Here is a 25799-nt window from a genome sequence, read left to right as displayed (position 1 = left end):
GGGGGTAAGATTTCTTAGAGGGGTGGGTTGGACGTTAGGCGGTTTTCAATGTTATTGCTGAGGCTGGTTAGTTTTGTAATGCATTTTGCCAAGTTTGATTATAAAATTGCCAGACCTCATCTATTAAAGCAGCCTTTTACCCCCTTATCTACGTGTGAATATTGTTGTTTGTGCGCCTTCTCATCCGATGCAGCATATTACATCAAAAGGTACCTCACATTGGTATGTGGCTGTACTGGTGAAAACCATGTGCTATAAAAATGCTAAACACCCTCCATGTCCAGACCCATCTTGACAGCGTAAAAAGTATTGCCCGGGTATCCAACATAACTATGCACCCTCTCGCTCACACATCACTGTATCGACTGTACGATAATGTGCCTCGACGTATCCCTCGACACAATTAATCATCCTGCACCTCACTCTGCCCCATGTTTACCCCTGCGCGCCATAGTGCAACATCATACTCATGGCAGTATATGCGCTAAACAGTTTTTAAAGCACAAATTCGGCCCCAATATACATCACAACATGGAAGGCCTAAACGTAAGAATACTCGTTGACTCCGTCACAAATTGCTAAGAACAACACAATTCTTAGATCGTGGCCATTTCCTTTACAAATCATAACGTATCAGAAGTGTTCGTTTAATTACGGCAACTGTAGTGAGAACGGACTACAAATCCCAGAATTTATGTTACTCAATGAAGCTTAGAAGCGCGTCGCCCTTGTTGAAATAAGATCGTTCGGTAAACTTAGCGACATAACAGCCCCCATTCACAACATACAGATGTCTACACTAGTGGACACAGCAGTACTCGAACGTGCCCCGCTGTACCTCTGTTCCAAACCGTTGCACCTCTTCCTGGACGCAGGTTCAGTTCCATGTATTTGCGCGCTGGGCGGGACAGAGTTTACTGAGTCTGAACATATTGGTAACCAATCAAAGAGGAATAGACAGAGTCCATAAAGGGGGAATAATCGTCAAACTACTGGGTTGGTTGCGGATCTGTAGACTGTGATTGGCTAGGCGAGTTCCTGCCAGTTATCAATTGGCTGTCTGGGATCCACGACGCCTTACCGGGGCTCGTGAAAGGCTGAGAGAACGTTCACAAGTGAAATTATTGGACGTGTAAAGCAGCATGTGCCACTGCACTGTATTTACCTACTGCTCGTCCACTTCCGTCAGTGGGTGGGTTTGGATTGGGTGAGTGTGCTTGTCCGTCTTTGCCAGAGGACATCTAGGTATAATGCAGCGGGGGCTCCCTGAAGACATGTAAGGCCAGTGCCGGTGAGTAGATGCTGCGGAGTAGCGATGTTAGTATACATGGACTTCCCTAGGGAGGAGCTCCTGTGGTCCTGTTCGCCGCCGATAGCCACCCGGCCAGTACGAGTCACTCTCTGCGGCCCCGCCCTCTGGAGCACTGCGGCTCTGCGCCCGAAGTCCTTTTTACTGCTTAAGAGGGTGCTCTGGCCCTCAAAAACATTTCCAGTACATACATGCCTCAGCCAGCTTTTGCTGTGCACTCTGGCAAACCTGGCAGTCGGCTGCTCCATGTCTGACTGACTCTACCAGTGACATTACTTGGCAAGTAGAACTGTAGGGAGCAAATAAACAGGAACCCTTGTTGAGAAAGTATCCTTATTTGCCTTTGTTTTATTGGCATGCTAGTATAGATTAGTGTCAGTGCCTGGATGACAAAGGCTTTACCAACTGAAAAGGTTAACGACATGCTCTCTAAATAAAGAACGTGGAGTCTTGTGTGTGTGTGTATGTATGTATGTATATATATATATATATATATGTGTGTGTATATATATAAATATATATATATATATATATATATATATACATATATATACATTTATTTTTGTTGTCTGGGCTAGTGCTTTCAGTGGGATGAAAAAGGCAAGGCTATCCAAGCCAAGAACGAGTGTTGACTTTTCAGAGGTTACTTCCCCTTTGCTAGGTGTTGTGTCATCTAACAGCAGGAGTCATCATGTGACTATTAGGAGCTGCTTTGATATCATGAACTGCATTAATCTAGCATGTACAATTAATGGAATGACTTGTTAATGGTGACTAGTAACTGTGGACTGTGAAGATCTAATATTTTTGAAGCCAAATACGTGAGCTGCAGTGGTGGAACAAAGTGAATTTGTTTCTGGGCACATTGTTTCTTGACACGCAGATGTCCCTCAACAAGGACATCCCATTCATAGTTTGGTAGCCTGCATGAAATGTCTCACCATTCTGGGTTTCAGACGCTAGCAGTGACAGGACTAGAGATCACCCAACTGGTGCTTGTCTGCCTTTGAGATTCTGAGAGAGGCTCTGGGTGTGAACCCATGCTCAAATATTTGTCTTCTTTTGCACTAGTTGGAAGAGGTGGAATCTTGGTTTGTGTAGTTTCTGCTCAGGTTGCCAGCTGTTATATTCATAGTGTGGCATGTGTTTTTTTCATTTTATTTATTTGTCTGCTAGTTAACATTCCATTAGAATGGAATGTGGCGTGTGTTCGCTCCGAGTCAGTTGCAGTGTGGCTGGCTTGGCGGAAGGATCGTGTTTTGTTCCTGTAAATAAACCTACGATTTCATGCCAATATTTAATCTCTTCGTGTGTGGCCTCGTTACTTCACCAGCCTTGAATATTCTGTCACATCTTTCCTTCAAAACAGTAATAGATAGTGTAATATATATATATATATATATATATATATATATATACAACATTGTGTTGTAATTTTTCTGTCACCAATTCCCAACCTTGTCCTTTTGGTATTTTTTAACTCATTCAACAACATCTCTGCCTGGCACATGTTGCTGTAAGGATTACAGTTCCTTTTTTTAATTATCTGCCTTATTAGTGTATGGAGCAAATAGCAGTCCGCTTCCCTGTGGCTATGCTGGTTCGTCCATATTATTATAATTATAATTTGCATGCCTGTCTCTTTCATACCTTCTCCCATCACACTGCCTAGTGCTTCGTCCCATAAAACAATAATCGCAACTCAGTGGTCATCACCCACAGCATACCACTCCCATGTAGGCTCAAAACATCTCTCAGCATCACATCATACACAGTGTAGGGTGCTATCCGTGTGTCTAAGCTTTTCAGTCCCCCCCATAGGATTTATAAGCGCTCTACAAATTCTATGATCTAGTACAGTAGTAAATGGGTTGTACCTATTTAGTTCACCATGATTTCTGCAAACAATTATCCTTTTTTTAAACTTTTACTTTGGGTAGATCTCATTAACTCAGTCTCACTCACAGTAAATTCTTTGTAATTGGGCTGAGTGTGTTAACCGCCAGTATCCGCCTTTTCAGATGTGGTAGCTGCTGTGCAGTTAGAGTAAAGGGCGCTGGACTGGTTGCATGTGTGTAGGGTGTGCTTTGTGAGACAGTTGTTGTGCGCAGCCCGGTATCTGTGCACAGGTAGCCTGTTGTAGAAGTGACGCAGCATGGATTGGTGCTGACCTGAGGTTGGCCTTATAATATGAGTGAGAATTCATGGAGTAGGTATGTAGCGCTTACTGAAAAACCTTGTGGTGTTCTCACATTATTATATAGGTATATGTGAGATCTACCCTAAAGTACAGCCCTCACTGCAGTTCTGTAGGGAGTTTAAGCCTACAAAGTGCACCAAGGGATCAAACTGAAGAAAAATATGTATGCCAAGCTTGAATTTGCAGCAAACACACATCCACATTTTATGGATCCTCAGGATTTAGCATAGTTCTGCAGCTCAGTTCATAATCCGATTCTAAGCCTTTGTCCCTCTTAGTGGGCGATGTCAATTACTCTGCTCTACAGCAGAGGGAACAAAGACCTCTTCTCACAAATGGAGTAATAATTAGTGATTGACTCAATTCCTGGGAAAGAGCGGGGGGGTGAAGAAATCTGCATCTGAAAATTAGTTTGTCACAATGCATATGGGGTGAGACAGCTCAGGTCTACTCGAACAAAGGAGGAGGGCCAGACCTCTGGAGCCAACACTAAGGGCGGCCCTTTGAAGTTTTGGTGGGAAGGGATCAGGTAGTGATGTAAGCTCAGGCACTCAGAGAGGCTTTTTTCTAGTGAAAACTTGAAGTCACTATTTTTGATTGTCACAGAGTGCTGTGAAGGAGAGTTTGGACTGGGTAGACTGATGATGTGACATTGTAGAATTGGTAACGATTATCTCGACCCAATGCATTACACCCCCCACTTAACCCCTGCACAATGGAGAGAAAGTGGATAAGACCCTGGAACTGGGAGGCGACCTTGACGGAAAGGATGCCCAGCTGCAAGGAGAAGCCACCCAATGCCCTGCAAGAATGGACTAAGGACCTTGATATCAGCTGACTTCAGGACTAGAATTGCTCTCCCCAGGGCCAGTTGCTCTGGTCCGCTTATACCCCCGAGGACCAGTTGGAGGAAAGGCCTGGACTTCACTGTCCCTCGCAGGTGCTCTGTAAAACAGTCGGGAGACTCGGAGGCCATGGGCTTGGGACTGGATGGTGTTCTTTTTATAAGGGGCTGTGGAAGAGACCCCCATCTGCAGGAGGGGGATACTAGGAGCCATGCAGATGGAGCCAGAAATTTCAGCTTCCTGCAAAATGCACGCCTTTAGAGGTTTGATGAAAATGCTCCTGGTGTCTAGGCCTGGTCACTAAGAGCAAAATGAGCCAGAGATAAATAACATCGTCCCAATGGGGCCAGAGATAGACACTTCAAAAGATTTGCTTCCTTTAAAAGAAACTAGAACAACCAAGCTTGTGGCTCTCCGATGGAATTGTTAGAAATACCCCCAGGGTGGACGAGGGCCTGGGGCATGTGTATCTAGGTTACTTACATCCTAGCAACCAGAGTTACCACAAGGTTCTTGAATGTGGAGCACGGTAGGAAGGGTGGCAGTTGGAGACGTGACACAGAGGAATAAGATGTACATGCCTGCTCTCCTAATAAACTACTACTTCAACCCTCTACGTGTAACAGATTACCTCTACAAAGTGGCAACGAGCTACCACATGCTCACCAGTACAATCTCGGCCACTAGTGGAACAGCAGATGCAGCATTTAGTTCTCAGATACAGTCGATCTGTTTACCTTCTTCTGTGATTCGCACAAATGTATTGGAAATTCAATATAAAGTGTCAGTGCTGTTATGCACAGTTTACATTACATACACAAGGAAGAATAAATATGCAAAATTTGGGATTAACTCCCCCAGTCCATTTTCTTACATGTGCAGGTGAACCCCAAAATAAATGATCTGATTGGAAAGAATACTTTGAACACTATATATCATCCATTTAAGATGAATATGGAGACGAATTTACTTCACATAGAAAGAAAAAAAACATAGAAAGAAAAAAATATATTTTACATAGCCTTGATTCAGAAGGCTTATGAGTAAATAGCCAAATGGAAAAGAAAAGAAGACCGGAAGATGGTGGGGATGTATTCAAAGAAGCCTTGAAGGACTTAACAGATTCAATGTTTTTTCAAAGGAAACAAGTGAAAACTGAATCTGTTGAAGACTATGTAGCTACCCTCAAATAGTTAGCAGTAACATGTAAATTGGGGTCACTGCATGAAGATTTAATTAGAGAAATTGTAATGGCATTCAAATAATGAGGGTATACATGAAAAATTGTGGGTGTGCGGAGAAGCACCACTGAAGGAAGGCATAGCTATGGTGGGAAAAAAGCAGGGAAGTCCAAAAGATGTGCTAAAGGTGCACTAATGTCTGGGAGTGGAACACAATCTGTTTGCAAAGTAACAAATGTTAAAGCGAATGAGAAAATGAGTTAGAAAAGTGGAGGAAAGAGTTCTGTGTGGAACCACAATGATAAGAGTGAACAGGGTATGAGTGACAAAGACCTTTATGTTTCAGATGGGGGAACAGGGGACATTTTGCTAGAGACAAGAATTGCCCTGCCATTGAGAGTAAATGCTCATATTGTGGTATAATTGGCCACTTTGCCAAAGTTTACAGATGAAAAAAGAGGGAGCAAGGATTCTATATGGTGTGTATAAGATGTCAATGAGGAATTGGAAGTGTAAAATAATTCCTCTATTGATGACGGCATCTTAAACATTGAAGATGTGGTGGTGGACGATGTGAATGAAGGGACAAGAAAGAAACCCATGTGCAGTATGACCATAGGGGGGTTAATATCATGATAACTCATTCAGAGTCCTCGTACACCATAATGCAACGGTCTGTATGGGAAGAAAAGTTTCCTATTGTATTAGGTGACCAGTTGAAGGCTAATCCCAAGGGAAATTATATGTGGCAAAAAAATGCACTGTTAGCACTAGGAAATTCCTAAATTCCCTTGATCCTAGTAGCAAAGAACAAGTTTTATTGTTAGATGAACCAGTGAGTTCCTTGGAAGAGGGATTGGTAAAAACATTTCCAGAGGTATTCTCAGGTAATGTAGAAAACTTATGTGGGTATGTTCACAACATTATCCTGAAGGATAGAGTTGTACCATTGTGTCACAAAGCTGGGAATATACCAATGGGGATAAAATAGAATGTAATGGAGGAATTGGACGATTTAGAAAGCAAAAGGATTATCGGGCCTGTAGAGAGTGAAGAATGGTTAGGCCCTTTAGTAGGAGCTTGGAAACAAAATGGTCACACACGGTTATGCATAGACATAAGAGATGTGAATAAAAATATAGTGGTGGACAAGTTTCCTCTTCCAAGGTTTGATGAACTCTTTTCACAAACCAAGGGTATGAAAAGGTTTTCAATAATTGACTTAACCTCGGCTTATCACCAATTTGAGCTGCAGTTTAACATCACTTGACACTCCTTTCGTTGTAACAAGTTTGTATGCATGCCATTTGGTCTTGGATCGGCAGCAGCTATTTTCCAATGCATTATGCACAAATTATTCAAAGGAACTGAAGGAGTGACATACATCCAGGATGATATTTTGGTGATGGGCCGAGACAAACAAGAGCATGATGTTAGGTTGGAATTAGTAGTGAAAAAAATTACTGATAAATTGTTAACAGTAGAATTAAGAAAATGCAAATTTGTTTAAAATCGGTCACATACTTGGGACATGAAGTAGGAAGAGAAGGTATTTCACCCAAAAAGAACATAATTGAAGCAGTCTGTAATGCCTTGCACTCACTTCAAAAGAAGAAGTTAGGACTTTCTTTAGCCTAGTGGAATTATATTCTAAATTTGTGCAAAATTTTGCTATGATAGCATTTAGAATGAAACAGTTGTTGAAGGCAAGAAATTATTTTGAAAGACAAATTACATGCAGATTTCGAAAAACTCAAAACAGGTATATGCACAGCAGTTCGGTTACAGGGGTTTGAAGTGGGTGCGTGCAGCATTGTGATGACTGACGCTAGTGGCAAAGGTCTGGGTGCTGTTTTAACCCAAGTGGCTGACACAGGGGAAGAATACACAGTAGCCTATGCTTCCTTTTCACTGTCCCATGCAGAAGAAAGGTATTTAGTCATTGAATAGGAAATGCTGGTTACAGTTTAGGCCTTAGAGAAAATTAGACAATATTTACGGGGGTCAGGATTCTAGGTATGCACAAACAATAAATGATTAGTGAAAGTCCTCCATCTAGTGGTGTAAACAAGGCGACACTGCGCATTGCAAGAATGACATTAAGATTGTTGGATTTTGTGTATGATGTAGTACTTGCCAGGTAGCAAGAACAAAGTAGCAGACTTCAGGAAGAATGCAAAAAATCACGGGCGATAAAATATGAACTGTCTCCTAATGAAACTGGATATATTGTAAGGGGAGACAGATTAGTACCACCCAAGGGTGTACTGCAGAAAACTTTAGAAATAAACCATGAGGGGAATGTAGGTATTTTCAAATTGAAGAAAAGAGTAAAATCATCTTACTGGTGGCCTGACATAGAAATAGATACTGAGAGGTTTGTCAGAAATTGTCAAGTATGTTCCAATTCAGATAAAGCACAATCGATGTTTCGCCCACCCTGGGGGGGAACGTAAATATCCAGACAATCCTTGGGAGGAGTTGAGCGTGGATATTTTAGGTCCCATTTTAGATGAGTTAGGAATAGCCACATATATAATAGTTATCATGGATAACAATTCCAAAGGGCCTGAAGTAGAAATAACTAAGGTTGTGAAATCAAATGCTGTAATTTCCTTTTTGGAGAAGACAATTTTAAGGTAAGGCATACCTAAAACCACTCTTAGTGACAATGGGCTGCAATTTGCAGGAGAAAAATGTTTACATTTTTTGACTAGAAATGATATCATGGGTAAGCGCACTCCAGTTTATCATCCTGCAGTAAATGGAGTGGTGGAACACTGTAACAGAGTCATAATGGGCAGAGTACAAGCAACCATTAATGCCAGGTTGGATTGGAAGAAAGAATTTGCAAGTACAGTTTGGGCTTACAGGATGATTCCATTGTAAACAGGAAATAGTCCATTCAGAATTTTAAGAGGGAGAGAACCATTCACGAAGGACAACAAAGCGTTGATGGATATGAAATTGTGAAGCAAATGGTCTCCCTCCATAGTAAAAAACAATTTACTTAATATGCAAACAATGTAAAAGGAGTATTACAATAAAAAACATGAAATGAAGGAGGTGTTTTAAAACCAGGTGATTGGGTGAGAGTAAAACTATGCCACAAAATAAGAAAGGGATGTAGTAATTTTTCAGAACATATGTAACCAAAAGAAGTACATGCAAAATCGGCACTGATAAGTGATAATAAATCATGGCATTTCAGCAGAATGTCAAGATGTAGCAAAATCCTGAATTGGGAAGATAACAAAAGAAGGAATACATGCATTCCTCATTCCAATGATTGGTTGTGGGTGATGCTGTAGATTTGGGTGCCAATGTGAGGGCTGATTCTTCTGTAGATTTGGGTGCAGATGTAAGGGCACCAAGTTCAACATCTGTTCCATGTACAAAACGAGTTCACACTCATGCTGGAAGATCTATAACATTGCCTAAAAAAATGTAATGAGTTTGTTGTGGGATAGTCCATCTAACTCCACTTTAGGTATTTTTCTGCAGTTTCCTTAGCAACTCTAGATTTTGCACTGCAGTTTTCCTTGCAGCATAAATTGGGAAGCCCCCCTTCCCAATTTGGGGAATTAAAGAGGAATGTAGGGGCTAGTGTTGATCAACTGTTATATTGCCAATGATTTAATGTATGGTTAAAACTGTTATATTGTGATATTCTGTGTGTATGTGTTGCTAATGTTTTATTTTATCAAAATCTTTAGTGTCATTGTATAACTAGTATGGCTGTGGGAATTGCTTTAAGCAGTTTAGAGGCTCATTAGTGAAAAAGGGAAGATGTGGTATCTAGGTTGCTTGCATCCTAGCAACCAGAGTTACCACAAGAATCTGAAATGTGGGTCACAGTAGGAAGGGTGGCAGTTGGAGAAGTGACACAGAGTATTAAGATATACTTGCCTGCTCTTCTAATAAACTACTACTTAAACCCTCTATGTGTAACAAATTACCTCTACAGGGCTAGCGCATCACTACTTTTATAATTTTTTGGGGGTTGTGCAAGTGTGGATCCAAAGTTCCAGAATCAGGATTCCTTCTTGGGCCCATATCTCCCTAGGGACCCGAACAACAAAGAAAGGAGGAGCCCTCCTAAGGCTGACACATCTGTAACTGGTTGAGGGACCTCTTCTCCAACCAAAGTCCGCCAAACGTGGCCATGCAAATTACCTGCCTTATAACTGTGTCTGGTGGGGGAGCTGCTCTTGATAGGCAAGAGCAGAACAAAGTGGATGCTGGCTCCCACACTGCACAGGAGGTGCGCACAGGGAGCCAGTGGGCCTGCAGGGGCTCCCCCAGGAGCCCCAAATGAGAATTGGAGTTTGTGGGTGCCCCGTGTTGACCAGGACATCCCACAATAAAAGCAAAGTTTGCAGCATGAGGCCTCCCACTAAATCAAGTGAGCCTGCTCATTATTCATTAAATCCTGGATGTAGCTCACCGTAAAGCCCAGGGAGGGCATATCTTTTTTCTTTGCTCATGGTACCCAAGGAGAGACATGGCACCACCAGTGTTTACCCAACATGCTGTGAGGGCTGCAGGAGGTGCAGCAGCCTCTGCTCTTCCAGGAATGCTTGATAAAACCTACCCTATGTCTCCTGGGGGCAGCAGAACATGGCCGCAGGAAAGGTTTCTCATTATTTCAAAGCACTGAGCTGGGGCATTGGTCACTGGCTCTTGATGCCAGGCTCCTTTGTGGTAGGTGCTGTGGCTGCAATATGTTGTGAGCAGGCAGTAAAGTAAGACTGACATGTTTCTGGTTGGTTGAATTTAAATGATTTAAAGTGCTTTATTAAACGGATTATGATGAGCACTGTAACGCTTATGCTTATAATGCAGGTATTTGAATATTTTTAATACTCCTATTGATTTTAATGGTGATATCATGATGAATCCTAACATGGCTGGTTTATTATGGGGATTTCCTGACAAAGCCAGTAGACCTGCCTTATGTTTAATGACCCCCCTTATAATTTGATGTTGCTCCAGGTATAGGTGGTGAGGCTTGTGATTGTGGGTTTCAGCAACTACTAGGGGTTTAATGTGAAATATGGGTGTCACCACATATATTTTCATCTACCCAATGTATATATTGACACATTAATGTATAGTATGTTTTAGTGTACTATTCTCTTTAAAAATGACTTAACAACAATTTATTAAGTGTTGTTGTGTGCCAGCGAATTGGGATTTTTAGCACAATCTTCCCTGATTAGGCTTTGTACTTCTTTTTCACTACCCTGAGAGATTCAAGTGCTATTATAGGGAAATTGGTTTCAAGTAGCAAGAAAATTACAGACTTATTACTTGTGAAGGACTCTCGTCTGTTGCAACTAATAGCCTAGTTTCGTACAATACAGTTGGGTCTCTAAAAGAGGTGTGGCTAAAGTAGCATACTTCAGATTCCTTAGAAAGAAGCGTGGCCTTCGTAATTAATGTTGTGGCTTAAAGCAATAGAAATGAAAACCCTGTGCGTCACACAGTGAGCCCTTGTCCAGCATTTGGATGTCTCTATGAGTTTTCTGCTATTGCATCCAGGAGTGTCATTGGTTTGCCAGCTTTTTACCAGTATCAGGCACATGAATGACAACAATTTTTGTTGTGAATAGTTGGGTTTGAAAAACCTCAATTTTCAAAAATTGAGACTGAGAATTAAACATTGAAAAGGTCTGTAGAAGGGGTAGTGGCCTTCAGAGTATTTCAGACACTCCTGCTCTCCCTCTTCATACTATTTTATTCTGCAGTCTCTCACTCTGTTTGCCACTTTTGCCCTTTTTCTTGCAACATCTTCCTGAAATCCTTCATCTGCATAGCCACACTTTCCCACAATGTGAGGAAATGAAGTGTATTATATTGTGTGATTGTCCGACCTCACCATGTAATACACTTACCAACCCCTTTAGGACCAGTATTTTTAGTTTGTCAAACCTTTAGCTCAACCCTGGGTTGCTGTGGCTCTGAGCAGTCTGGCTTACTCTAAGGAACAAGTGTAGAGCATTTAAACAGCACCAAAGCAATTGAAAAAAATACATAAGACACTCAAGAAATACAATACTAATTTATAAAAAGAGATAATATTTTTATGTAACTTTAGACACCAAAACAAAAAAGAATAATTCGAGGGTACCAGGGATACAGAATCTACAAGGTATATTAATGCAACAGTTTTTACTGAACCGCAAACAAGCAGTGGCAACCTCAATACATTTGACACTTTGACATTTTTTCATGAAAAACTTTTGTATGTATCAATTCAGTTATTTTAGTTGACCAACTCTGACAGAGCCGGTTTTTGGGATCAGCAAGGTTCTCAGAAACAGTTACCTCTACAGAAATACTGTTTTCTGTTCGGTTCTAGCGTCGGTGGCTCCTTGTCATGTACTTTTGCAGAGTGTCCTGATGCAAGGCATATAGGGTACTGAAGATGCTCCAGATTATGTGCAGTTGACTATGATCTTCCTGGGGCTACTCCATGCTCCACAGGCTTGTGAGGTGTTCCTGCCTCATGGGTAGACGTCCTCTCGAGCTTGGCAGAAGTTTATTTGCCACTGAGCTACCAGTCACCCAGTACAACGATTTCAGTGGTTTTCTTTCTTTCATCGTAACTTGCCTTCTGGGCAACCTAGCTGCACTCCGATGACTGTCCTGGAGTCAGCGGACTTGGGGGCAACTTTTTAGCACCTAGTCTTGGTTACTTAGGCTGGACAAAGGCAAGGAGCAGCGGTTTAGGAATCTGGGCTAGCAACTCTCCCCAGCAGACTCCTTCAACTGTTGTTGCCCTTTACTGCAAGCAGGTGGTCAGCCAATTGATCCTTGGAATCTCTTACTTCAGCTAGGCTCAGGAGACAACTTCTCCAGAAACAGGACGCAGCAGGCATAGTCCCTTTTCCTCTGCTAGCTACTAGGTGCAAAAAGTGAAGTTCATGTCGGTGCAGCCTCCTCTCGCCAGGTCCTTGATGCAGCAGGGCAGTCCTCCTTCAGTCCTCTTCTCCAGGCCAACGACATCTGAGTTCTTGGCACCAGGGGTGCAAAAATGCCCTCGGAGGAAGTTGCAGTCACTAGCCAATGGGCTACCAGGTTCCCCTTTGCTTATTGACAACTTACTGTGAAGTGTGGCATCTGGCTATCCGAGAAGTTTGTTTTCTGTCCACTCTCAAGATAGCAGAACCTCTGTCTTAGCATGTAGCACTGCCTGGCCCAACCAAGAGGTACGGCTACCGAGGGAGCTAAACACCCCTGAAAATACAGTTTGACAACTGGTGTCCCCTCTCTATCCCTAGTGATGGCTTGTCTGCCTAAACCAGGGGTCTTCAAACTGGGGGCGGGCCCCCATAGAGGGGCATCAAATTATTCCAAGGGGTGCCAGGCTCTGGCCAAAATAAGCATCATACTGATAACGGGGCTTTGTTTAAGCTGAAAAAAAAGAGCAGCAGTAAATTGCTTTGTAATGGGCTGTTACTAATATGTTCAGTCATTTATATCCAATGTGGGTGTATGTGTCAAAAGGTAAGAGACTCCAAATAGTCTTCAAAAACCCCACCCCACCCCTAATAATCACACTGTGGACACTGTTACATTTTTACTAAGGTCTGCCTGGACAGAATAGTATGTTTGGCATGTATTTGATTGCATTTTTAAAACAGTAACATAACATAACTGCAATGTTTAAATAGGCCTAGACATATTCAAACATTGTCAATTTATTAGAATAATTGTGAAAAATTCAGAAGGGGGGCCCCTGATGATTTCTTTTATTTCTACGGGAAGGGGGTCAACATTAAAAAGATTGAAGACCACTGGCCTAAACAATAGAACAGCCTCTATGGGTTTCCCATTTGCCTTCAAATGCAGCTTCTCCTTTGAAGCTCTCCTTTTGGGCCAACACCCATGTGACTTTTTGCCCCACACAGGTTTCTGTTGTTTTCTTTCCTGGGAGTCATTTGACCATCTCCCCAGGAGGAGAGAAAGCTGTCTCAGGCCCCTTGTGCAACTGTGCCAATAAATATGTCTCGCCTATGTGAGAGCTGTTGACTTTGGCAATGTGTTTTAGCCATGTTCTATGCCAGTGTCGTTGCTGTTCAGCATCAATTAATCAAACAGAGATTTGTAGAGCGTGGCTAATCACCCATAGGGTCTTAAGACGCTGTTTATGGGCATGCTGCTCAGTCAAAGAGCCAGATCTTGAGGTCCTTCCTGAACTGCTTCAGTTTGAGAGTTTGCGTCTTTCATTCCCGGCCTGCTAGGTAGGAGAAGTAATTTTCTTCCTGCTGTGCTTTATCCGGATCTTGAGGACGGATGCAAGGGCGAGCTGGGAAGAACGGATATGTCTGTTGGGTACGTAGAAGGCAAGGCGGTGGTTGAGGAATGCCGGTCTTATGTTGTGCAGTGCCTTGTAGGTGTGAAGCAGGAGTTTGTATGTGATGCACTTGTTGACTGGAAGCCAGTGTAGGTCTCTGAGGTGGGAGGAGATGTGGCTGTTTTGGGAGATGTCCAGGATGAGACTAGCTGGGTGGAGTGGGTAGTTTGGAATAGAGTGCATTTGAGTGGGGTAGATTTGAGTAATTTGCAGTGGAATAGATTGGGGTGGATTGGGGTAGACTGGAGCGGGGTACATTGGAGTGGATTGGTGTAGATTGGAGTGGCGTTGGTTGGGGTAGATTGGAGTACAGTGAAGCAGGGTGGACTGGGGTAGATTGTGGTATTGTGAAGTAGGGTAGATTGGAGTGGATTGGGGTAGATTGGAGTAGCGTGGAGTGGGGTAGATTGTGGTATTGTGAAGTAGGGTAGATTGGGACAGGGTGGGGTATATTTTATTATTTGGAGTGGGGTAGATTGGATTGAATGGGGTAGAATAGTGTGGAGCGGAGTACATAGGGGTAGATTAGAGTGCAGTGGGGTATATTGTAGTGGGACAGGGTCAGACTGGGATAGGAAAGAGGAAGTTAGTGTTTTTTGAAGGCTGAAAAGTGGCACGTGTACAAAGTGAGGCAGTGTTGAACTTGCAAAGACACTGTATGATTGTTTTGCAAAGTATAGAAGACTGCATGGAGTAGAGTTTGCTGCTTGCAATGTGTTTTTTTTAACATTAAAACAGAAAAACTATCCGGTAGATATGGGTGGAATGGAGTGGGGTAGATGTGGATTAAGGTAGAGTGGGATGGGGTAGAGTGAAAGTAGTAGATTGGAATGGGATGGATTAGGGAGGGGTAGATTGGAGTGGGGTAGGTTGCAGTAGATTGGTGTAGAGTGGGGTGAATTGCAGTGGGGTAGATTAAATTGGTGTAGGGGAGACTGAAGTGGGACAGGGCAGATTGGGGCTGTAGGGTACATTGGGGTGGGGTATAGGGAAGTGGGGTATATTGGAATGCAGTAGATCGGAGTTGGGTAGATTGGAGTGTTGTGGGGTAGATTTAAGTGGAATGGAGTAGATTTGTAATGGAATGGAGTGGAGTGCTGGATTGGGTAGAGTGGGGTTGAGTGGAGTCAAGTGGGGTTGATTGGAGTAGAGCCAAGTGGGATTGATTGATTGGAGTGGAGTTGAGTTGGCTAGATTCAATAGGGGTAGTGTGTAGTGGGCTAGAGTTGTGTGGAGTAGTGGGCAGTGTAGTCCAGTAGGGTAGACTTGGGTAAAGTGAAGTGGGGTATTTTGGAGTGGGGTGTAGCTGTGGCCATTGGGCTACATCTCTTGTACCTAAGTGCATAAGAATATAGGGCATCTGGCAGTGCTTTAGGTGGAAAACGTATGAGAATGACGGCTTGGGCTCGGGTTTTTAAGAGAAATTAAGTAGTTGCTGAAGCCTATTAAACAGACACATACTTTGTATGCTCAGAGAAGAGGTGGAATACATATAAGACTGAGTCCACAGATTTGGAGGTGAATTGATTAACTTCAGCGCTGCCCAAAATTGGGGCACTTTTAAAAGCCACTCCCTTTGGGTTTGAAAAGACATGTGTTCAAACTGTTGCTTAGTGCCAGCTTGGCCTGAAGCATGTGACTGGACTGCTTGTCTGAAAAGACTATGGGAGTTAGGTTTTGAACTAGTGTATGCTTTAGTCCACAAGCACATGCAGTTACCCAGACTCCTTTAATATTTTGTTCCATTAGTTTGCCGCTATAAAAGGAAGCACTGCATTCTAACACAACATAAAGCAACAACAAACAAACTTGTAGGACATAAGTTAAAAGCAACCAAAAGGTGTAACATGGAATTGGAATTTATGGTTTGAAAATATTTTTTTAAAAGAACAGTGAATCACAACGTGAGCAGCTGATTGACAGTGAATGAACACTAATCAAATGAAATCAATTAGTACTTGGTCGATGCTCCAGAGAAATAAAAGGAAGTGACGTGAGGCATATGGTGGCCAATTAGGAGGCATCTAAACAGCATGATAAACAAGTGAGCAATGGTAGGCTCCAAGCCCTTTACTGTATAAATACCCCTTCCACCAAAAGCGCATGCACACTGTTAGGCGAGACCTATAAAGGGAACACTTGTATTAACCATTGTGTTTAATGGCAGAGTTAGCAGTTAAAAACTGCCCTTCAGGTCTGCAGTGGCAGACTAGAAGCCATGGTTTAGCTTTGTCACACACAGAGTGGAACAAGCAGTGGTGCAATCCTTGGGGGGACCCTCTGGGTTACATGCCCTAGCTACCCTGGAGACCATGTACTAGGGACTTAAAAGTAAATTAGCTTATGCCAATTGGATATAAACCAATCCAACATACACTTTAAGGTCAGTGCACAGGCTCTGAGGGCTAGTTAGCAGGCCTCAGTGCACTCAAAGGTGAAAAACCAGCAGCATCAGTCCAAAACATTTGGGGATGACCATACAAAAAAGGGGATTTTACACCCAATTACTATTGGCACATATGTGACTATCACTCAGGGCATGTAGGACAGAGGCTGAAGACTGGTTGTGCATTAGCCAGTGCACCTCTATAACCCACTGGTATGCATTGTGAGAAACTTGCACTTCCTTCTGCCTCTGCATCGGAGCTCTCATTTGTGCATGTCATAAACAGCCACCCAAAACCTGAACTCACTCAGACCACTGGAGTTGACTCGCTATACATGACTCACACATTGCTTGGAAAAAATCACTACAGAAACAGAATTTGAAAAAATCAAATACTCTTATGGAATGCACAATGAAGTAAAACTCGAAATGTACACAGGGTTTGCATAGCTGACAAGGAATAGTTAAGCTGTTTTACAGTCATCATTGTGAAGTCGATCAGTCTTTTTGCAAGTACAATTAAGGACATGAATATAGAGCCAGATGGGACCATGTTTCAAAGTTGTTAATTAAAAAATCTGGGGTCTGAGACCTGTCAGGAACACGATCACTTATAGCCCTAGTCTGGGGCAGTGGCTGCGCTCCTAAATTGCTCCCATTCAGGGGTATTCTCAAAGGTGTTTTGGATTGTGTTCTCTAGTACTCCTATCATACACTTCTATACACCTTCACATACCTTTGTGAATTTAACTCAAAACATCTAAAATGGGAATATTCATATGCAATTAGTACAAATAGGACTGTGCCTTCTTTGTCTAATATGAATTTGGACTTTTCAGGGCTGATTCTAAATGTCATGTAGGAGTATGTAAAAGAGAATTTGTATAATACTGCTTCCAGTTTTTGTGAATCAAACTCCTTGTTTTTCGTACTTTGTGTTGTTACAATGTTGCTAGGTGTGGAACAGACTTTTCTGGTATTTGATAGTTTTCACCCAGAAGAAACTCCTAATGATTGAAAGTCTTTTAGTTCCCTTCTCAACTTCTGAAAGAGAATTCCTTTGTTAGGTCATGTTTATTACAGATTATACGAAAGTGAGTTTCATCTAGTCTAAGATCCAAGTTACTGTGTTTGCAGATCCTGTTTTCCTCTAGTGTCCATGTCTTGTCTGCCTGTCCTTAGTTCCTGTTGTGGACACTTCTCTATTTAATGATTATTTTTCTGTTTAATAATTTTCAACAGGTACCATTCAAATTGTAGTAACTCTTTTATAATGCGTAAATTAAAAGGAAATTGCAAGTCACCGAGGAGTTCCATAGTCATATATAGGAACAAGGCTGAACGCAGAGATCTTTTTATAAGATTATGGAACTCCAAGGTGACTTGCAATATCCTTATGTATGCCAGAGGGTAATTTAAATCTTACAATACAAGGCCACATCATCACCTGTACTACAAACCAGTTAATACCTTGGAGCATAGCCATTTCGTATGAAAGAGTGAGCATGTTTACAAACATGAAGAATACAAATAAAACCTCAAGTGCAAAATTAAACACATCACAAACCTGTTAGCAATTTTTTTTACACACGGGTATTAGAGTTCAATACAAGTCAGTTAAAAAAAAAAATGCTGCAGAAGCAAAAAATGTGTAGAAACATGTAGAAAGATTGTAGATTTTCTCTTTTTAAGGGGTGCAGAAAAACCTATTCTCTCTGCTTGTCATGTAAGCTATTAACCCCTTCGCTACTAGGCCTTTTCCCTCTCAGGTGCCAGGCCTTTTTTTGGCTATTTAGGGCAGGGCGCTTAGGCCCTCATAAGGTTTTGTCTACAAAAGCTACCCATGCCAAATTTGCATCCTTTTTTTCCCAACATCCTAGGGATTCTAGAGGTACCCAGACTTTGTGGGTTCCCCTGAAGGAGACCAAGAAATTAGCCAAAATACAGTGATAATTTCGTTTTTTTCAAAAACCTGGGAAAAAAGTGCTGCAGAAGAAGGCTTGTAGTTTTTTCCCTGCAAATGGCATCAACAAAGGGTTTGCAGTGCTGAAAATCACCAGCTTCCCAGCTTTCAAGAACAGGCAGGCTTGAATCAGAAAACTAATTTTTTTAAAACAATTTTGGCATTTTACAGGGACATACCCCATTTGTACAATTTTTTTGTGCTTTCAGCCTCCTTCCAGTCAGTGACAGAAATGGGTGTGAAACCAATGCTGGATCCCAGAAACCTAAACATTTCTGAAAAGTAGACAGAATTCTGAATTCTGCAATGGGTAATTTGTGTAGATCCTACAAGGGTTTCCTACAGAAAATAACAACTAAAATAGAAAAATATTGAAATTGAGGTGAAAAAAACAGCAATCTTTCTCTACGCTTTACTCTGTAACTCTTTCCTGCGATGTCAGATTTTTGAAAGCAATATACCGTTACATGTCCTGGACTCTTCTGGTTGCGGGGATGTATAGGGCTTGTAGGTTCATCAAGTACTCTAGGTACCCAGAGTCAATAAATGAGCTGCACCTTGCAGTGGGTTTTTATTCTATATCAGGTATACAGCAATTCATTTGCTGAAATATAAAGAGTGAAAATTAGGTATCAAGAAAACCTTTGTATTTCCAAAATGGGCACAAGATAAGGTGTTGAGGAGCAGTGGTAATTTGCACATCTCTGAATTCTGGGGTGCCCACACTAGCATGTGAATTACAGGGCATTTTCAAATCGATGTCTTTTTTACACACTGTCTTATATTTGGAAGAAAGAAATGTAGAGAAAGACAAGGGGCAATAACACTTGTTTTGCTATTCTATGTTCCCCCAAGTCTCCCGATAACAATGATACCTCACTTGTGTGGGTAGGCCTAGTGCCCGCAACAGGAAATGCCCCAAAACACAACGTGGACATATCACATTTTCCCAAAGAAAACAGAGGTGTTTTTTGCAAGGTGCCTACCTGTGGATTTTGGCCTCTAGCTCGGTCGGCACCTAGGAACACCTACCAAACCTATGCATTTTTTAAAACTAGACACCTAGGGGAATCCAAAATGGGGTGACTTGTGAGACTCGCACCAGGTTTTGTTACCCAAAATCCTTTGCAAACCTCAAAATTGGGCTAAAAAACAATTTTTCCTCACATTTCGGTGACAGAAAGTTCTGGAATCTGAGGGGAGCCACAAATTTCCTTCCACCCAGCGTTTCCCCAAGTTTCCTGATAAAAATGGTACCTCACTTGTGTGGGTAGGCCTTGTGCTCGCAACAGGAAATGCTCCAAAACACTATCTGGACACATAAAAATTATCAAATTCAAAACTGCCTGTTTTTGCGCGGGGCACCTGTGTTTTTGGTCCTGGGCTCAGCAGCCATCTAGGGAAACCTACCAAACCCAGACATTTCTGAAAACTAGACACCCTAGGGAGTCCATGGAGGTGTGAGTTGCGTGGATCCCCCAATATTTTCTTACCCAGAATCCACCGCAAACCTCAAATTTAGCTAAAAAAACAAATGTTTCCCACATTTCTGTGTGGGATCACCACACCGGGACAAAAATTGCCTACTACCCAACGTTCCCTTCAGTATCCCGGTAAAAATGATATCTCACTTGTGTAGGTGGGCCAAGTGCTTGTAACGGGGAAGAGCCAAAAACGTGTCAAAATTGAGGGGGAACCAAAGTGGTTCCAAAAGGGCAGTTTGAAAAAAAAAAATGTTTAGGCTGACAAATGCAGCAGAATTTTTATCGGTATAGATGAGACAAATCCTGGGTGTTAGGAATTTTGTGGATTCCTGCAGATTCCGGAAGGTTCCATCACAAAAATGGGGGAAAATGTGTGATTTCCGGCAAAGTTGGAGGTTTGAGGGCATTGTGGGTAAGAAAATGGTGTGGGCTGCATGTGAAGCACACCACCTTGGACTCACCCAGGTGTTTAGTTTTCAGATGTGTCTTGGTCTTGTGGATTTTTCTACATGGCAGCGTCCCAAAGACCAAAAAGTGCAGCCCTCACCATTCCAAGTGGGACAATTTTGAGAGTAATCCAAGCTCTCATGGCCCAAATATAAAACCAAAACCCCAAATAATCAAATGTTCACTTGCTTGCCGTGGGATAAGATGTTTTAGTATGGGGGGAGGATCTGAAAGACTGTTCCCTTCTTCAGTTGGGGTGGGGGCATAACCATGCCCATACTGGTTGGTAGCCACCACCCGACAATTTGTTTCTTATTAAATTCCCTGGCATTTAGTAGACTTTCTGCCCCCCTCGGGGTGTGGATCGGGGGTAATTGCCCCATCTGCCCACTGGTGGGCAGAACAACGTTGGCCCCATTTATTTGGGGTGGGGGTATGGCCATAACCCCACCCTCTTATTTTGGAAAAAATAAATCTTCCCTGGTCTCTGGTGGGCCTTCCAAAAATAGACGGATCTGCCCCCAAGGGGGTCAGATATGGCCAACAGTAATGTGCCCACATGGGGCTCGACCCTTGCCCAACGGGCTGCCCCCCCCCCCCAACAAAACACACACATACACACCAATCCCTGGTGCCTAAGTGGTTTCTGCCCCCCAGGGGCAGATCGGCCTAATAGAAACAGGCTGATCTGCCCCCAAGGGGGGCTGAAATGGCCTCAAACAAATTCTCCCCAACCCCCCCCCCAGGGGAGCGACCCTTGCCCAAAAGGTCGCGCCCCTCATGTGAAACTGACAGAAAAATAAAATCCCTGGTGTCTAGTGGTTTCTGTCCCCCTTGGGGGCAGATTGGCCTAATAAAAATAGGCTGATCTGCCCCCAAGGGGGGCAGAAACAGCCTAAAGATAATTTTGCCCCCAGGGGAGCGACCCTTGCCTAAGGGGTCGCTCCCGACATACAAAAAAATAAATAAAAGATAGGCCTAATTATAATAGGCTGATCTGCCCCCGGGGGGGCAGAAATAGCCTAAAAATAAATTGCTCCCCTGGGGAGCAGCCCTTTCCCAAGGGGCAGCTCCCCTTATGTCATAAACACACACAAAAAAATCCCTGGTGTCTAGTGGGCATTTCTGCTGCTCAATCGCATCGCGATCGGGCAGCAGAAATGCTCAGAGAGACATAAAAGGAGAGGAAAGGCCTTTCCTCTCCTTTCATGCCTCTCTGCCCCCTCCACGTGAATGGAGGAGAAATGCTTTTGCATTACTCCTCTGATCGGCGCTGGAAGCTGAGCTTCCAGCGCAGAGGGGAAGGCCTCTGATGAGGTCGGCGTGCAATAGCGCGCTGACGTCATCAGATGCCACTGGGAGTCGGGGGTGGAAGGGGAAGCGATTCCCCTTCCAACCCTGCCCAGGGGAGGTGGGTGCTTGGCCATAGGGGGCCCACAGCAAGGCGAGCTGGCCTAGTCCTCGGCACCGGGCAACCGTTGCCGAGGGCGAGACCAGCTCGTCCTGGGCACCCTAGGGGTTAAAATAGAGCAGAAAAATGAAAAGCAAGGTTCTGTTTTTCATTGCTTTTTAAACAGCTTCTTCAGTTCGATGTCTGGACTGGAGGGGAGGATACTGCATTACTTTCTTCACTTTAATTAAACTGCATTTTCAAAGAAGTTAGTAAAGAAAAAACACATAACGTCAGAACTACAATTCCCATTAATCTCAAGGGTAAATGTGTCTATAGTAATCATAGTCCAATCACAACACAGTCTATTATATATAATCACATGACGTCCCTTCCTCTTTCTTCATTGCTCGTCAGTTAACCATTCCTTTCTTAACTTCTCCTCAGATATTAATATTCATATAGTTTAATTGGAATATTAATGTTATTCTATTAATGCGCTTCATTAGACGTGTACTGTGTTTTTTCCAATACCGCGCGGTAGGCTTTCCTGCTCAAGCGTTTTTTTCCCGATTACCGCAGGTCCTGAGGAAAAGCTCATGCATGATGACACAGTTCTGCCAGGCACATCGAGGCTTGTCTGTCAGCAATACTGTGCTGTAAACTGCCTCACTCGCGGATTTCCCTTTGGGAGTTTTCCTTCAGTTTCTTCCCTGACAACCATGGCAATGCACACCATTAATGCGGTTTACATCTATTTTTCGTTGTTTCCCTTAATAAACCATTTCTATTTCTATCAAAACCATCTAGTGGCCAAATAATATTATATTTTAGTGCATTTTTTGTACTTCATTGTAAGCACCTGTGAGGGGGTCTGCCCTTAATTTGTGGGCGTATTTTTTTTAATTGGTGCTACTATCCTCTTAAACATGGATCAGCCCGCTGATCATGAATATTCATCCTTTCAGGATGTGGAAGAAGAGTGATCCCTGACCCCCTCCCCCAAAATATTACCGGCTGGTGTAGATCAAGCTCTCTCCCTGGCAGCTTCCAATGCATTTAGCTCCCCTTAAAGAACAGTTTAATATAATTGCCAAAAGCATTCCTGTTTTTTTTTTTCTAGGTCTTATTCCTCAGAATCAGGCCCCAGCACTGCTAAAAAAGCAGGAAAAAAGGCCTATAAGCGTGATGCGGGCACCTGGACCTTGTCAATAAGCTAACGGAAACCTTTTGTAAGAGTGCGCATGCGCTTAAACACGCCCCCTTACTGGGAGGATGACCAACCCTGAAAAAATAGCACTGCTGTCGTCTGAAATTCTGACCTCGAATTTAGGGGAGAGGGTGATTCAGATGGAGATGTTTCTTCTGATACCGATCAGGACCCTAAGAGACCATTGCGTCCTTGATACACTTCTTCGGAATCCTCTGAAGGAGCTATATTAATCAATCAGACACTTCTGATCCATCCACTATTTATCACCCCTGTTCTTCTGAGTGGATTCCTGATCAAAAAGTGACAGTTTAAGTTTCCAGCAAGTTACGACGGCCTTTAGAAAAACAAAAGTTCGGGCTAGGCTTAGAGCAGAGTGCCCCAGACCTTCTTTACAAGGGAAAGTTGCAGTTACACCTGATATAGATCCAAAGCTCTGTGCTTTCTTTAACAAATACATGAGGGATCCCAAAAAAGGCATAAATCGTTTATGGAGCAATTGCCAAGATAAGTTACTTGATGTAGTTGTCCCTCTTACCCAAATAATTCAATTAGCGGAGTAATCTAAACAGACAGACACTCCTTTATCTGCCAAGATTATAACAGATTGGGCTCAGAGAGCTATCTGCTTGCTAGGCAATGCTAATTGTGCATTGTCAACTGAACGAAGGAGCACCCTCCCCATAAAAATTGACCCTAAACTGGGTGAATTAGCGACTTCGGAGGCAGGACAAATTGCACAGGGCAACCTTTTTGGAGAAACCTTTGTTAAAGAACTAGGGAAGTTTGTTGCAACTTTTTCAGCTCTTACCCAGGCCCAAGCCTCTATTAAAAAAAAAAAATCTTCCCTGGAAAGGTTTTTGCTGGGGCCCGAAGAGGCAGGGGCCCCTCTTGTGGCCGTTTGTCCCAACAAGTTCCTCTAGAGCCCATTTCAAAAGAAACAGTGGATGGAACGATGGAAGACAGGAAACCTTCTACCCCAGCAGAGGTTCAGGGAGAGGGAGAATCAACCGAGCTGCCATAGCAAGCGCTAACACCCCTGGAAGAATTTCCGGTAAGCAATACCCTTTTTTCCCCTCCAAAACTGGGAGGGAGAATTCAGAAATTTCCTCACAATTAGGGAAAAAATTACAACGGATCCTTCAAAATATTCAGTGTTTTCACATCGAATTTTATGAATCTCCAATCCGAAAAATGTGTTCAAGACCTAAAATTTTCTTCATCGACAAATCAGTTCTTACGGCTCAGAGGTTCAAGATCTTTTACTGAAAGGAGCCATTTACAGGTCAGTACTTCACCCGCGCTAGTTCTTAAGCAATATTTTTCTGGTACAAAAGGAGGACAATGATTTCAGACCAGTGATGAACATAAAAGTCTATTGCCACTTCAAAATGAAAGGTATACATCTCTTGAGAGGTATTCTTCTAACAGGAGATTAGATGGTCAGGTTGGATCTCAAAGATGCTTACCTCACCATTCCTATCTTCCCTCCTCATCGGAGATTTCTTCAGTTTTTATGGAAGGATCTGGTGTATGAATTTCTAGTTCTACCCTTCAGTCTATCCTCTTCACCATGGTGTTTTACCAAACTCCTAAGACCGGTAAAGGAGTTTCTACGTACAAGGGGAGTTTGAATGATCTTGTACTTGGACGACATTCTTCTGATGGACCAATCCCCTCCACATCTCAAATACAACTTGAACATGACTATTGCTCTCCTCAAGGACCTAGGTTTTATCATCAATCACCAGAAATCAGAACTCATTCCACTCAACAAATCGCTTTCCTAGGATTCCTGATAGACTCACTGAAAGCTTCCCTGAGTCTTCCTCCATCGAAGGTTACAAAGTTTTGGAAAGAACTTCAGACAGTCCTTCGGTGAGACAGAATATGCTTACATCAACTGGCCAGGGTAGTAGGATTTCTCTCATCCTCCATCTTCCCAGGACCTCTACTGATCCCATTGAATTCGGAAGCCAGGACAGAACTCTAATGGTGGATAAACCATATGGAAGCCTGGAATGGGAGAGCGATTTTTGGGATATACCTGGACATAATCATAGAATCAGATGCCAGTCACCTGGGCTGGGGAGCCAGATGTGGGAGCATTTCGATTGGAGGCAGATGGTCAATGGAAGAATTGCAACTTTATATAAATTGCCTAGAAATCTTAGCCGGGTCTTCTGCAATAAAATCTCTCACCAAGGACAAGGTGTCATGCTGTAACCTGTTGCGGATGTACAACATATCGGCAGGCCAATAAATCAATCACCAGGGAGGAACTCGATCAAAAATATTAGCAGACCTAACCAAGGACTACTGGCATTATTGTCTTCAGAGACAGATTTTGGTGACAGTGGAGTATCTTCCAGGAACCTAGAACACGATAGCAGACTGGAACTCCAGGAACTTCTCAGACAGCAGCGATTGGAAATTGAACCACTCTGTTTTCCAAGCCCTCATAGAGAGATGGGGTCCTTGCGATCTGGACTTCTTTGCCTCTCGCTTGAATCATAAACTCCCTCAATATGTGACCAGACCCGGTTTCAGCAGCATTAGATGCTTTCGTTCAGGATTGGTCTAAAAATCATCCATATTCCTTCTCACCCTTTCTAATGATTCCCGGGTGGCCGCACAAGTCAGACATCAAGCAGCATCTTTAGTTCTAGTAATGCTGATCTGGAAATCTGAAGCTGGAACTCTCCTGGAATCTCTTGATATAAGATTGCCCTTATTCCCTTCAATTCTTCAAAATCACCTGGGTTAGTTACACCCGATGGTCCTTTAAGGTCATTATTTCCTCATGGCATGGAGGATTTCAGGGGTCTCTGGAAAAATGAACAACATTCTACAGAAGTTGGCAACTTCATACAACAAGCTATGGCTTCGGGCACCTCCAAGAGGTATTGATCGGCTTGTTGACGATGGAATAGTTAGTGTGTGGAAAAACGTCTGGATCTCTTGGGGGCCAAAGTTACTCGCATTATGGATTTCTTAGCAGAATTAGCACAATCTAGATTAG

The 25799-nt window shown here is 42.9% G+C and overlaps 2 protein-coding genes across 9 annotated transcripts in view; one reads left to right on the top strand and one right to left on the bottom strand.

The window, feature by feature from the left end:
* RNF214 (ring finger protein 214) overlaps positions 1-1250 on the bottom strand; it is a 190558-nt gene extending 189308 nt beyond the window's left edge. For 4 of the 5 annotated variants that reach the window (XM_069224709.1, XM_069224713.1, XM_069224712.1 and 1 more), the window contains exon 1: positions 839-956. The gene's annotated coding sequence lies outside the window, so the exon portion shown is untranslated. Of the gene's footprint in view, positions 1-838; positions 957-1165 lie in introns of those variants that run through there. The other variant, XM_069224711.1, reaches the window with a different exon arrangement.
* PCSK7 (proprotein convertase subtilisin/kexin type 7) overlaps positions 1102-25799 on the top strand; it is a 188937-nt gene continuing 164239 nt past the window's right edge. For 2 of the 4 annotated variants that reach the window (XM_069224705.1, XM_069224708.1), the window contains exon 1: positions 1155-1291. The gene's annotated coding sequence lies outside the window, so the exon portion shown is untranslated. Of the gene's footprint in view, positions 1292-25799 lie in introns of all 4 variants that reach the window. The other 2 variants (XM_069224707.1, XM_069224706.1) reach the window with 2 other exon arrangements.

The sequence above is a fragment of the Pleurodeles waltl genome, chromosome 3_1 (assembly GCF_031143425.1).
Source record: "Pleurodeles waltl isolate 20211129_DDA chromosome 3_1, aPleWal1.hap1.20221129, whole genome shotgun sequence".
NCBI classification, from domain to species: Eukaryota; Metazoa; Chordata; class Amphibia; order Caudata; family Salamandridae; genus Pleurodeles; species Pleurodeles waltl.
Note: the sequence above shows the minus strand (reverse complement) of the source record. Positions and strands in the feature narration are given on the sequence as shown.